The sequence below is a fragment of the Eubalaena glacialis genome, chromosome 14 (genome assembly GCF_028564815.1).
Source record: "Eubalaena glacialis isolate mEubGla1 chromosome 14, mEubGla1.1.hap2.+ XY, whole genome shotgun sequence".
Lineage (NCBI taxonomy): Eukaryota > Metazoa > Chordata > Mammalia > Artiodactyla > Balaenidae > Eubalaena > Eubalaena glacialis.
In genome coordinates, this window is record NC_083729.1 from 13,451,398 (window position 1) to 13,467,055 (window position 15,658).

Here is a 15,658-nt window from a genome sequence, read left to right on the forward strand (position 1 = left end):
GTCTCTCTTAGGACTGGTCTCAAAAAGGAACACCTCATATTTCATGTTATTTAGCGTCCTCTCAGTCAGGAAAAGAAACCAAATATTTCAAATTGAATTTCTACAAGAGATGAGGGAAGAAAAGGCCAAAATACAAAGAGAATGCATAGAAGTAGTTTAAGTTAAGTGGAAAATGAATTAGGACTTGTTATACCTTAAGCATTCTTATGAGTAGAGGACTCACTTCACTCACCTGTAACACATCATAATTAACACCTGTTATCAATTTGAAGTCACTTACCTATTAATAATGATGTCCCCCCGTGGACTGCTCTGGGGAGCTGGGCCTACGGTAGACCAGAAGTCCTCTAGGAATAACTCCAGCTCTGGATCTTCAGATGTATTCTGAAGCTCAGTTTTGAAGAAAACTGCTTCTCTTAAGTACTTCATGACTGGATATTTGTCATCCTTACAGATTCATTGTATTCAGAATTCTACAAGAATCAGCTTAGAAATTAATTCTTTTGGTCACAGGTTTAATATAAAGTTTCAAGTTTAAAACAATTGTTTCGACAGCTTAGCAACTGTGATATAATACAAATCAAGTTAGAGACAGAAAAATGAGGTCTGAGGATTCCTTCTAAAATCCTAAACACCCATCCAGAGGACACTGGTTTTCTAGATTTCTCAGTTATTTTATCTATAATTTCATTTTATTCTATCATTATCTTCTTACTGCTTTCCCAACTTGACTAATGACTCATTAAGACAGAGTTAATATAATAACACAGATTTTCTGTCACTTGGATGTACCCTAACTTCCTTTTTCTTAGAGGTTTCAGCTTTAAAAAAATCAATCAATCAATCTCTGGAATATTCTCTTTCTCTCTCTCTGGAATATTCTCTCTCTCACTCTGGAATAGTCCCTCTTTCTCTCTGGAATGTTATGTATCTCACTATAGAATATTATTTATTTCAGTATATATGTGTGTATGTATTTACATTTATAGATACTGAGATGACCACATCTGTATGTGAGTCTGAATAAATTTTATTTCTTTACAACAAATTTCTAGCCATAGGAATATAAACTCTTCATTTTCTTGAGGCATACTGTCATTGCATTCTGGAACGATGTTGCCAAATTTTATTACCAGCAACAATATGACAGCACCTGTTTTACCACACCTTTGCCAACACAGAATCAACTTTGCCAAGTCTTTTAATTTAGTGGGTAAGAAATTATAACTTACTTTTAATCTTTATTTCTAATTTCTGGTGATAAACATTTTTATATATAGGATGTTTGTATTTTTGGTAACTTGTATGTGTCGCTTTCCCACCTTTCTATTTGATATTAGTAAGTCATTCACTCATAAGATCTGTTCATTTTAAGCACATTTCTCTTCTGTAATTTGTTGTAATATTCAGTTCTACTTTTGTTAAGCCTCAGTTTCCTGACAGAAAAAAGTGTAGTAATTCTTGCTTGCCTCTCATGGTAGCTGAAGGACAAATGAGAAAACAGACATAAATAAGAGTGACAGGAAGTGTTATTTAAGGCACAGCTGAATTATTTTATATTACTGTTGTCACCAGATGAATTATCTTCCCATAAGGCCAAGAAGAACTTACATTTGGACAACTTCATGGTCAGGGCAACACAACCAAGTCCTGGCTCAACCCTGGGTGGGGGTTCTTCTTTGACTGTAACTGGAGAGGATATTAACAGGCACGTGTCATCTAAGAAAAATACAACAGTATCCCCTTAGAAAGGACACAGTACTCCTTGAATCACCAAGCATCATTAACTACAAAGCTTATGACTTAATTCCCCCACCTCCATCCCCCCTTCTACTGCTTTTCACAAAACTCCAGATGGGGAGAGAAAGGAGGTGGAATATCAAAGTCTTTCACTTACATAGAAGCAGAACCCCCAAATTAAAGCTTTCTGAAGCAATGTCTGTTCTGCTTTGGTTCCCCCTGCCCTGCACACCATCTTACCGGTACACAGGATCAGCTGCTCCAGGGCTGAAGTAAAGGACATGGTCCTCATAAGTCAGGATGTGATTTTCAAGCTACGTAGAGAAGACAATTGTGAATACAGAGTCATCCACATTGAAAATAGACAAGACATAGGGATGTGGTAAAAAAAAAAAAAAATCGTACCTTTCTGCTGGTTCTTCAAGCGTTCACACTGAACATAAATGTCGTGCTTGTTTTGATAACAACTGTAAGTTGGCAACATTTGTCTCATAAAGTGAATTCTGATGGATCCAGGCCTGGTACTCCTTCCAGCTTCATTGCAGTAACTACCATAGAGCCATTGGATGTGCAGTCCTGCAGACATTTACACAGGTGAGGAGACTCCTTTCCAGAAACATTGTGAACCAGAGAAATGTGAAAACCCTACCACTGAATGAAAGCTGGAAATGTTGAGAGAATATAACAAATATACCTAGGAGCACAGTTGAGCTTGCAGAGACCATAACGGAAATCCCTGAGACCATAAAAGAAGAGGTTACCACAACTTGGACAAATAAATGATGATTGGACACTGCAGCTGCTGTAGAACGGGTGTAGGGGTTAGAGATGATGGCGTTAGTCCCAATAACCAAGGACGTGTATTTTCAACCGTATGGTGACAGGAGAATCTCAGGATTGTAGAAGGCTTGGATTTAACATGTGACCCTTGCATGAAGCCTGGACCCCTCGCAAAGGATTATACTCTCACTGAAATGGTAAGCTAGTAAAACTTTGTTTCCACATAGCAATAAGAAAAGATAACAAGGAAGATTCTCCATCTGTGATGAAAGTCAGGTAGAAAAGTCTCCCCTGAGCATTTATAATACTAAGCCCGCCCTCACAACATGATTTTGGGTTTTAGGTTTTCTAATCCATTTGATGTAGAAAACCAAACTGGGAACTTTATAAAAAGAATGTTCTCCAGCTGAAAATAAACCTAGGGTATCTTGCAGAAACAACAAAACCTCTATGGGAAAAATGCCTTTTCAAACCATTCCACATAGATTCCTACAACCAAAATCCTATTCAAGATGAGTTCATAATATAAAGTAACACAACACACAAAGAAATCTTTCAGTTAATAGATAAACAGTAGGATTAGAATTTCAGGCAATAGGGCTTCCCTGGTGGCACAGTGGTTGAGATTCCCTCTGCCAAGGCAGGGGACACGGGTTCGAGCCCTGGTCCGGGAAGATCCCACATGCTGCGGAGCAACTAAGTCCGTGCGCCACAGCTACTGAGCCTGCAGTCCAGAGCCCGCGAGCCACAACTACTGAGCTCACTTGCCACAACCACTGAAGCCCGCGCACCTAGAGCCCGAGCTCCGCAACAAGAGAAGCCACCGCAATGAGAAGCCCGTGCACCACAACGAAGAGTAGCCCCCGCTCACTGCAACTAGAGAAAGCCCATACGCAGCAATGAAGACCCAATGCAGCCAAAAATAAATAAATAAATAAACTTATTAAAAAAAAAAAAAAGAATTTCAGGGAATAGAACTGTAAGATATAATTTACAAAGTCAATTTTAGAAGCTGTACAAATGTTATTAAACATAAGTCTATGGCATTATCACTTAAGAGGCACATATGAAAAAGAATCAAATAGTTCTAGGAATTAAAACTCATTCCTGAAATTAAAGTTAATGGAAAATGTAAAAGATTAGATATAGCTGAAGAGAATTTTTTTTATAGATTTATTTTATTTATTTATTTTTGTCTGTGTTGGGTCTCACTGCTGCAGGTGGGCTTTCTCTAGTTGGGGTGAGCGCAGGCTACTCTTCATTGCGGTGCACGGGCTTCTCATTGCAGTGTCTTCTCTTGTTGCAGAGCACGGGCTCTAGGCACACGGGCTTCAGTAGTTGTGGCATGAGGACTCAGTAGTTGTGGCGCGTGGGCTCTAGAGCACAGGATCAGTAGTTGTGGCGCACAGGCTCAGTTGCTCTGCGGCATGTGGGATCGTCCCGGACCAGGGACTGAACCTGTGTCCTGCATTGGCAGGGATTCTTAACCACTGTGCCACCAGGGAAGTCCCTAGCTGAAGAGAATTTGATAAGTGGAATGTACATCTAAAGGATTTTTTCAGAATGTAACAAAGGGGATTTCCCTGGTGGTCCAGTGGTAAAGAATCCACCTTCCAAAGCAGGGGATGCGGGTTCAATCCCTGGTCGGGGAACTAAGTTCCGACATGCCATGGGGCAACTACTGAGCCTGCGCGACTCAACTAGAGAGAGAAAACCCGCACACCACAACTAGAGAGAAGCCGGAGAGCACCGCAACGAAAGATACCGCACGCCTCAACAAAGATCCTGCTGCAACAAAGACCCGATGCAGTCAAAAAAAAAATAAAAGTAACAAAGATGCAGGTGAAAAATGTGAACAAAATGAGACATGGAAAAATAAAGGTTTAACACATGTCTAATAGATGTTCCAAAAAAGGAGAATGGGTAAAGTAATATTTGAAGATACAATGGCTGAGAGTATCCTAGAACTGATAAAAGACAGGCATCCTCAGATTCAAAAAGTATTACTAATCCTGAACATAACTCTACTTGGATATAACATGTTAAGTCAAAGACATTCTTGCATTTTAGTAATTATTCCTGCTTAAGAGTCTGTGGTAGTCTCAGGTTAAACTAAAGCATTCTTTACTGCTCCAAACTGACCACCCAAAGCAAAATTAGTGAGGAGAGAAATTAGGCAAAAAATGAGACAGATGGAACAATATGGTATGCTTAATAATCAGCTTTCATCCATAGATTTCTTTGGTTGTGAATTCCTTGTTTAAGAGGTTTTTTTTCTCATTCATAGAGTGATATAGCTAGTGTGTCAAGCATGGAGCTTTATGTTATAAAAGTATAAAAATATCTTACCTATTAATTTTTCAGAAGAGAAGGGATAAATAATAGACAAACCTTTCATATAAGCAAGGGTTTGACTGTCTTTCAACAGTAACTTTAGTGAAGCAGCGATTCTGGAAGGACTTACCTCCTAGGAGAGTACAGATTATATCTGGAAGAGATTTCCAAAGTGGTTTCAGAGTAATGAAGGAGGGGGGTTAAAATATCATTTTCTATTTTGTGGCGACTTTGTCCCCAATCCCACCCTGTACACAGGTTCTAAAGTCTTCACGGTTGTTGTCTAGTTGGCCTCAAGGGAATGTGGGCAAATAAGAGCTAGTAGGTTGTGCAGTCAGTTCTGACACCAAACAAAAATATTCATACAAGAGGATTCAGAGTCTAGACTATATGTGTATATGAAGAAAATTTACTATTTAGTTTAGGTGCTAGAGCTGATCTGAGCCTAGGTGATGTCTCAGTATTATGTATCTAGCTCTGTAGCTTTCTTTCTAGCGGTTTGATGAAAGCCTTTGGATAAACTGTTGACCATAAATTCTTTCAAATGTAGATAATGTAGCAAATCTGATTGGGAAGAAAGAAGCTTCCATTAATGACTGAATCAAAAAAAATTAACATGGAACCATCAAATCTCAACATTTACCTCAAAGGTCATGGACCCCTTGGGTAGGGGTCCAACTCCAGCCCTGAGTGGTGCTTGTGTCTGACTCAGCTGATGTCCTTTCCCCAAGAAAGGGCTTGGGGAAGCCAAGGGTGAGACTGCTAATATATTAGTAACTCGGGGAAGATCCCAAACTCCAAGCCTATAGCCACTTCCAAGGCTAAATGTGCCCCTAGAGGGCTTGGGTCACACCTGTACACAAGTGTAGTGGTTGAGGAGAGATGCCCACACTCTCCCAGTGGCCCGAGAGGATGCTGTAGCCACACTGGGCAGCCAGGGCCTCATCTATTTTTCTTCCTGAGCCAAATTGGTCTGAACAGAGCCCCAGACACCTTCTTACCCCCTTCTCCCTATTCAGCTTCAGGTGCCAATCTACCAGCCCCCACTTTATAGATGAGAAAAATCTTGCCTAAATTACACAGCTAAGGAGAGATGGAGCCAGAATTCAAACTCAGGCACTTGACCCAAGGCCTGTACTCTCAGTCTTTTTTTAATAAAAATAGAAATTTTTGTAGTCTCTCTTGTTGACCCCATCTCCCTCAGCCTCCAGGAAGTGTCTGGTATACTGTAGGTGCCCAATTATGGCTGTTAAGGAATAAGTTACTATGATGTGGCAGGGACTCTGCTGGACCCTTGACAAGTATTTCATCCATGCATCTCCCTCTGCAAAACACATGACATCGTCTGTCTGCAACTTCTGGGGAAACTGAGGATCACAAGGTTAAGTACCCTTCAAGGTCACACAGCTAGTGAACAACAGAGGTGAAGTTAAACTCAGTTTTTAGCACTCTCCATGATATTTTGTGGTTTCTATAAGACACATAGCTCCTTTCTGAAGTGTGGGCTGTTCCTTATTGGTAATAGGCAACTGTTTATATACATAAATCCACCCACGTGTGAAATCTGCCAATTATGCCATGGCTAGAGGTCTAGGATTTAGTGAAATACTCTACAGATGGCAAATCAGGACTGTGTTGATACCGAGGAAGCCAGGAAGTACCAGGGATTTGTGGGAAACAGGAGGCCTTTCTGAGCTCTACTTGCAAAATAGGCAATCCTTTGGCACGATTAAAACGCGATAGTGAGAGGCCCGCACACCGCGATGAAGAGTGGCCCCCACTTGCCACAACTAGAGAAAGCCCTCACACAGAAACGAAGACCCAACACAGCCAAAAATAAATAAATAAACAAATGTGGGGTTTAAAAAAAAAAAACAAAAAAAAAAAACCGAGTGAGATAACGACTCCCCCTACCCCATGAGAATGAAGTGTAGCCAAGACTGTCCCCAGATGACGAGGCTCACCAACTACATGCAAGTCCAGATACTGCCCCTGCTATGTGCGGACTCCGCGGTTGTTCACATGATGCTCCCCACATAGTCCAGGAACAGGAAGCTACGTGAAGCAAAGACAAGGGGGGCAGTGAGCCTCTGAATATCACTTTTAGCCGTACCATGCCCAGGCGGACAAGAAAAACCTCATCAACTACCTGTAACAGGGGCACCAGGCTGAAAACTGAAGCTCCAAGAAGAATTAATCTGCGATCAAAGACAGCACAAACTCTACTGCTAAGTCTGCACTTGAGTGCCTTGCCCCGCATCCTGCTTTGAGAGGCATTGAGAGAAATTTACCGAACAGTGTCAGTAAGAGGGGCTGGGTGGGTGAGGAGAGACAGACAGATACATATGCATAGACAGACAGACACAGACACACACACACACACACGCAGATGCAGAGAGAGCGAGGGAGAGAACGATATCGAGGACAGGGACTCATCTTCCAACTCATATTTTCAAATAGCCGAGAGCCCTGAGGTCCTGTGGCCTCTCTCAGCTGCAGACCTACAGTAAGAGCCAGGTACAATTGTTCACCTCACGGCAAGATATGCAGCCAGGTACAAGATGAGGCCCAGCCCAGACTTTTGGCCTTTTATCTCTGCAGACAAGCTCTGCTTTCTGCTTGGCCTGCCAGCATGGACCTGTCCTCAGTGGGGCTTGCAATCACTAGGAGAATCCACTATAGCGGCCCTTCCCGCTCTTCCCAGAAACAAGGCAGGGTCCAGAACAGCTGTCCTGCAAGGAGGCCTCCACCATCTGCTGACTCCTGCCCAAGGCTTCCCCTTCCAGCTCACCCAGAATGTTCCACAAACACTCCAGGAGAGGCCCCCAAGTAGGGCTGCCAAATAAAATACAGGATGCCCTGTTAAATTAGAATTTCAGATAATCTGGGGAATATTGCAATTATTATATTTGCAATATTTAGGACATACTTATGGTAAAAAAGTATCCATGTTTATCTGAAATTCAAATTTAACAGGGCACCCTGTATGTGTATTTGCTAAATTGGCACCCCTATTGCAAGGTCTTGGTTTTGCTGAGCAGGAAAGGAAAACTAGGATGAGAAAGAATATATATTTATCCAAATAAAAAAAATTTTTCTGCCACTTTTGGTTCGATGTGCAAATTAAACGGGTAGCTGGGAAAGGCCTGTGAGATATTTGGCCAAGACTAAATGGAATCAGCCTGGGAGCGAGTGAACCTGACTATGTGTGTACACATAGAGAACACCTCTCTCCTTATTGGAATAAGAGCTTTCCATGGCAGGAATCTGTCATGGGTTAAGACCCTTTTAATTGAGGACCTGCTATTTACCAGGGATTGTGCTAGGGACTGGGGATATGGGGGTGAAGTTAATCTCCCCTCGTAACCCAGCCCCTAGGCTGTTGTGTGAGATCTGAAACTGGCTCCTGCACACGGAGGTCAAGGAGACACCAAAGAAGGGGCAGACCACTCCAGACTGGTAGGCAGCAGGTTTAATAAGCAAGGGAACTTACATACCAGGATTGTCCTGGGAGGCTGCAAGACAAGTAGGTCGCCACACCTGCCCCCAGGAATCTTAAAAGTTTATATAGAGGCCTTAATAGGGTTCAGTCATGTACGTCATCCAGATGGTCTCACAGCACAGGCCTCTGCCAAGTCTCTGTCATTGGAAACGATTCCCACTGTGGGAACAGTGGGCAGGGTGTACCTTCCAAGGACAGGGAGGGGGTGAGGAGACTCTGCCCTGAGGGCAGTGTGAGCGTTCATTGGGGGGAACTGTGGCAGAGCCAGAGCCACTCTGGATGAATGTGTAAAATTGATCCAAAAAACCCTGGACACTGTCCCAACTGATACCCTTCAATGATACCATTTCCAGGGGTAGGAGGAAGCTCTAATTTGGCAGGTCTAGTATCTCAGGGCTTTGGGGTCATGAAAGTGCTTCATTCCTGGTCTTGACACTCATCAGCTGTGTGACCTTGGGAAGGTTACTTAACTCTTCTGAACTGAGGTTTGTTTTTTTTTTAATCTGTAAAATAGGGATTTATTGTGTCACAATGTTCTCATGTAAAAAGTGCCTGGCAAATTAGGGACACACACTCAAGAAAGCATATAAGAAACTCCCTTCTCTCCTTCCACCTCCAACTTCTACTTGGAAAAATAAAGATTCCCTAAATGTGTGTGTGTGTGTGTGTGTGTGTGTGTGAGAGAGAGAGAGAGAGAGAGAGAGAAAACTATTCAGTGTAAAACAAGTGATCGTTTCTCAGTATTTTAGCAAGTTTTTCAATACTTTGCACAAGGAATTTTTTACATTAAAAAATGCCCAAGAGTAGCAAAATTAAATTATCTTGGGCAGTTAAGTGAGAAAAGAAGGACATAGATCTTCATACTTTCTGAGCCCATGGAAAGCCTACTGGGAGTAAATACAACAGAATGGTAAATTGAGGATTTTTACGTGTAGGATTAAGAGAGATTTGAATTTTCGGAGGCTGTAATCCTGTGCAGGTGCAATGTTAGGAGTCGGCCACAGGGCGGAGCCTGTGCCCCTCCGATGGCTTTTAGGAGACGCCGCGGAGATGCTAGTGAACAACTTGAACGCAGAGAGCCGAGTGAGACCTGACCGTCCTAGTTCCTGGAAGGGCCCCGCACTGAAATAACACCCGTCCTAAGCCCTCCTTTATAACATTCGCTGGCCCCATTTAGTGAGGGCGAAGTGCCTAAAGGAGGCTGGGACTGAGAAAGGCATTCTCGGATCTGAAGGGTGTAGCTCAGAGGCAGGAGACAGGGCACCCTCTGCTCTGTTGGGATAGGTGGGGCTTTTCCTCTGGCCCCTACATATCTCTAGGAACCGAAGTGCAAGGCAAAGTCCCACAGCACGGGTCAGAAGCTGGAGGCTCCTGGAGGTTCGGGGAGGAGACTGAATGAAGGTGAGACTGGGCACCTGGCTGAACAGAGATGCTGCAGATCTACCCTTAGCCACCTGAGCGAGAAGAGCCCTGGGGAGAGGCGGTGGGAAAAGCACACACACACACAACCCACAAGATGCTTGTTTTTTCCCCTCTCTCTCCTCCTTGCCCTAATATAGGGAGGCCTTGCTCCTAGAGAAGAAAGGGGGTGTTGGGAAAGAGCAGTCCCCCCTTCCACTCCTAGGCATCTCTGACTTGGGTCCCTTCAGCCTCAAGACCAGCCAGGACCTGGGGGAGTGAATGCTGCGCATTGGCTATCAGCCTATTGCCTGTTTGCATCTTTTATTTCAAACTATCCTGGACTTTTAACAAACACAACTACCTGACAGGTTGTGGCATTTCCCCGGGTGTCACTAAGGGCAAAAAAAGAGCCATTTGACGGGATGAGGTTGAATTGATGATTGGAAAAGAAATCCTCTTCAGGTTTATTTTTGAGTCGAGGCTGATCAGTAAGCCTCCTGGCCTCAGTTTTCCCTTCTTTAGCCACTGCTGGGCAGTGCTCTTTCCACCGCTGCCCAGAACTGAGGAGAGGGGCAGGGGACAGCTCAGGGGTAAGCTGCAGTGACGGGGGCCACAGTCTGCCCTTCTAGTGACACTCCTGCCCTAGATCGTCCCATGGGTGATCAATAAATATACCCCTGCATGTTCTCTGCAGACTGTTTCTCTTAAAAACCACGTAAGTGGGTGAGCAGAATGCAGAGGACACTATAGCTCCCCACAGACCCTTATTCCAAACCTCCCAGGCTCCCAGCGCAAGGACAGTGCTGCCAGCCCCCTCCGTCAGGCACCCTGGCTCCGCTTCAGGCCTCCTGTCCTCTCTCTTGGTTGTGAAATCCCCAGAGGATAGTGGACTGTCAACCTCAGTGATGACTAACTTGGTGTCCTGCAGAGCGTGTGTGTGTGTGTGTGTTGGGTGTATGGGGTGTGTGTGTGTGTATTGCGTGTGTGTGTGATTCACGGAGGAGCATCACATGCTTGAGAGAGGAGAGAGCATTTCCTCCCGTCACCTCTGTACAGGGGAGAACACTGGAGCCCCAAGAGGGAAGCGATTAACCCAGGATTATCAGCAGCCCAGCAGCCAGGTGAGGACCAGGTAATAGTTATGTGAACGCGCTTTGGAGAGTCACCTGTGGCTCAGCGCCCTACTAAGCGCAGTGGGGAGACTGATGGAACGGGTTTTCTGAGGACCCTCTACTCAAGGGCATAAACACAGAATAGTGCTGTTTCTTACAATCACTTTCCACAGCTCGAATATGGCCAGCCCCCTTCGCCACATCCTGGGCAGATTTCACAGGCTCTGGTTATTTCCTTTGATTCAAACTAGTCCAGTCCAGTTCATGATGCCAACCTCATATGTAATTCAGAGTTGTTCTTCTGGCCCATTTAAGTCACTGCCATGCTCGAAGGGCGTGGAGTAGGGAGTGGGGCACGGCCTCCCTCTCCTCTTTCTCTTCCTCTGTTTCTCCTGCCTGGTCTAGTCTTTAATCCAGCAGAGTGTTGGGCAGGGAGGTGGAAAGTGGGCAGTGGTGTGCTGGTAAATGTTTAACAACCAGCTCCCTGGAAGAGATTCCCTGATCTGCAGTGCTTGCACATTTCCATGGGGTAAATGCCCTCCACGCCCCCGCCCCACCCCCAAGGCTGATTTCTAGTTAGTGATGTGAGGTCACTGGAGGTGGAGTTGGGGAGAGATGTGAGCTGGAGTGAGCACACCCCTGGATGAAGGATAAAGGGCTGGTCTCTACCTGAGCGGGCACAGATACAGTCTTCTCCCTGCCGACCACCACTGCTGCGCTGGCTGACACTGATGGCTCTGATGGCCTCAGGGGGCTGGGTTTTTAGTGGGCCCCCAGGCTCCGCATTGCTCAGTCCCTGCCCGTGGGAAACCTAACTCTTCCCTCCTCCTCGGCTCCTGCCACCAGTGCCCAGTTCAGGGCCTCTTGCTGATGGAGTCCCTCCCCGGGGGGGAGTAGCTGCAAGATGGCCCGGGCTGAGCTGCATCCCACAGTGTCTGCCCGATGCCTGACCTCAGCCTCTGGGGAAACGGCACATCCCTGACACAACAAACCACAGGAAGGCGGGGAGTATAGTCCCTTGTATTGTCTCCACCCCCGCTTTTTCTATGAACTGTTTTTCATTGTCACAACAGTTCTGACACCAAATGTATGGGTTTTCCACTCCAAGCAATTCTCCAGTTCTCTGCAGACATCAACTGGGTCAATTCAATTCTGACACAAACTACCCGGCTTCCTTCCATCACGTGAGGACACAGCGGGAAGATGGCCATCCATGAACCAGGAAGCCGGCTCTCGCCAGACACCAAATGTGCCACCACCTTGATCATAGACTTTCCAGCTTCCAGAACTGGGAGAAACAAATTTGTGACCTATGCAGAGAATTTTATAACTGTATGTCATTCAACATGGGTTTTTTTTTTAGAGAAAGTTGGATTCCTTCAGGAGAGAGGTGAGCTCTTCAACACCATAACAGAGTTGGTAGGAGGACACGAGCAGACACTGGATCTGTGGTCCAGCCTGGACAGCCCCAGGGCAGCAGTGTGGATGCTACCAGTTTCCTAAGGGTACGGATTTGTGTGCATATGTTGAGGGTCGGGGTGGGGAGGGGGCATGCAGGGGATGAACTTGTAGGAGATAGGTTACCAGATTTAGCAGAGGAAAAAGTATCTACATACTATATATGTGCGTGTGTGTAGAGCAGTTATAGGCTGAAAGTTTGTGTCCTCCCAAAACTCATATGTTGAGGCCCCAACCTCCAATGTGATGATAATTAGGTTTGAATTAGTTCATTAGAGTGGAACCCTTATGATGGGATTAGTGTCCTCAAAAGAAGACAGAGAGCGTTCTCGCCATAGCACATACCAAGGAAAGGCTGTGAGCACAGAGCAAGAAGACGGCTGTATATAGACCAGGAAGAGAGTTCTCGCTGGGAATCAAATCTGCTGACACCTGGATTGTGAACTTTCCAGCTTCCAGAACTGTGAGAAATAAATTTCTGTTGTTTAAGCCACCCAGTCTATGATATTTTGTTGTAGCAGCTAAGCGGACTAAGATATATGTGTGTGTATATATATAAACAGATATACACACATATATATGTATATATATCTATATATGTATAAAACATTTAATTGGTATATATATATATACCAATTAAATGGTTTTAGTATAAATATGCCCCATGCAATATTAGGTGAATTTTCTAAAAGAATTATTCTCTCAGAGAGTAATGATTTAAGGAAGCATATTAAAGAAATCAATGACGTCATATGCACGTCTTAAATTTGTATGTATCCCTACTCATATTTGAACACAAAAAAGTCTGAAAAACTAAAATATGTGTGAAGTACTAGACACTATATAAATGGATTAAAAATGTACACAGGTTTGGAATACCCTAGTCTGTTTGGCAGAGGGTCAGTGGTTTTCAGGGTTAGATTTTAGACGTGAGTATCACTAGATGCATTCATGGTTGAGGAAGAAAAGGAACAGCCTTAATTTTTTGAAGAAGAAGAAGATGATGATGATGATGATTTTTTCATTTTGGTCTTCTCCAGAGTGCCAGCCCTGTTCTAGCAGCTAGTTGAGAGAATTCTCAGGAATGTTAACTGTTTGGTGGTGCTTGCATATTGTATTTTATATAGAAGGAGTTGGAGGGCTGTTAGAAATGGTTCTCTGAGTGCCAGCCTGCCCTGAGGAGCTAAAGTTGGTACTTCCTGACAAGTGTGAATTCTCCAGCATCTCTGAGATCGCTGAGTGGCAGGCACTTTTCTAATTGGGAGTGAGCTCTGATTGGTAAAGTTTTCTTCCAGCACCAAGTGGACTGGGGATCACCAACGGAGAGAACTAAATCCATTGGGACTGGTGTTCAGAGGACAGTTTGGACAATTTGAAAAGAGTAAACTAGGATTACAGGTTTCTCACCAGCAAACAGACTGCCCAGGTGCCTGCAGGGAGGCGATGGATGGATGGGAACGTCAGCCTCTGCACCTGCTCAGGAGAGAGATGAACTGAGGTCTGAGAGAAGCAGTCTGAACTCTAAGGAATGGCTAGACAAGGGTTCCACGTTGAGGTTCTCCTGTCCTGCCAGGCCCACCCTCAGACCACTGGCAGCACTTCCAGTGAGACACCTGGGCCATCTGGACTGGCAAAGGGACCCGTCTCCCAAAGAAAGGGGTATGGCTAACAGCCATGTTGGAAGGAACCAGATATTATTCCCAAGTGGTGGATGAGAAAACTTAGAATTTCTCAAGGTTCTAAAGGTAGCAAGTGACATTTTAGATTCATGTCAACTTCTGTAATTATCCATACATTTTTATGGAGTCGGCTCTCCATATTTGTTTCTCAGTTGATTTTCGGATAGGATGCTCACTTCTTGAGAGCAGGGACTAAGTTCCTTCATCTTTGTGTTTTCCAAAGTCCTTAGCACAACCTGCAGTGCTGAGCAAGCTCTCAGAAGACTGGGATCAGAGCCAGGGGGTGAGTTCTAGGAGACATCAAACTACACAAGCAGGGACTGAGTCAACTGATACACTCATTTAGGGAAACAGCGCTGGAGAGAGAAGCACAGAGGCTCAGGTAGGAGCTTCACTCACACTCGCATGGAAGTATCCCCCATGAAGGTGAGGCCCCATGAAGTCCACATTGCCCCCCTCCCACGCTCATCAGGATTTTCCTTCTGACCCTGAACCCGTATGGGGGAGGGAAGGGGATCCTCCCTTTCCTGCTTGGCCATGAGTGCACCTCTATGGTCAAGGATTGACTTACCGAGCTTTCTTGCTCTTCCTTGTTGTGACTCAGCATTCCATTTCCAGTTCAGGATACAAGGTTATTGAAAATAACTCATATAATAGTTTAGTGCTCTGATGAAGGAGGAATCTGGGGCTTTCACAATCTCAGGGAACCACCGGAGCTCTCACCGTGTGTGGATACGAGAATGTACCTGTGTGTGGCTGTGAGTGTGTGTGATGCATATGTGCAACTTCCTGAGAGTATGTGTGTGCCCCCTGCAGGTGTGCACACGTGACTGTACAGGCATGTGGCTGAGGGTGCATGTGGACCCAATTTCTGTACAGCAGATTTACAGTCCTAGAAATCTACCTACTAGTTCAGAAGGTAGAATTTTCTAGACTTTTCAGTCCTAAAATGACCTAAGCCCAAACATTGATTTGGGTCTCCTGGTTGTGAAAATACCTGCGATGCAATGCTGTACCACCGTGAAACTTGACATTTCAGAAGCTAAAATAAATTCTTGAATTCTTGAAGGGTCTTATGTTTTAAAAAATCTCATAAGATCTTTAGGAACTAAATAAAATAGTAAATAGGTATAATATTTTTTAATATTAAGTATTTGTTGTATCAGTTGAGATTAGAATTGGTTGCCTTAATACGCATATACACACATAGTCCTACAAATAACTTGTTTATTTTTCTCTCAGGTAAAAGAAGTGTAGCCCTTGACATTGATATAACAGCTCTGTGAACTGGTGAGGGCCCCATATTTCAGTAGCTCACTCCACCATCCCTAGGATGTAACTTGTTCTCTTGGATCAAAATGGCTGCTAGAACTCTAGCCATCTCATCCACAATCTAGACAGGAGTTGGAGGAAAGTAGGAAAAAGGGCATACCTACTCTTTTAAAAAAGACTCTCTGGAAACATCTTCAAAGACCACTTGGGCTTACAGGTTACTGTCTAATAGTTGGTGTGGCCACTCTAGTTGCAAGAGAGGCTGGGAAGTGTAATGTGTTTGGTTAGGGATGTGACTGCCCTGTAAATAAAAATTGAGTGACAAGTGGCAGTCCCCATCACATTCTCTAGTGCTCTTATTTCTCAATTATATTATCCTG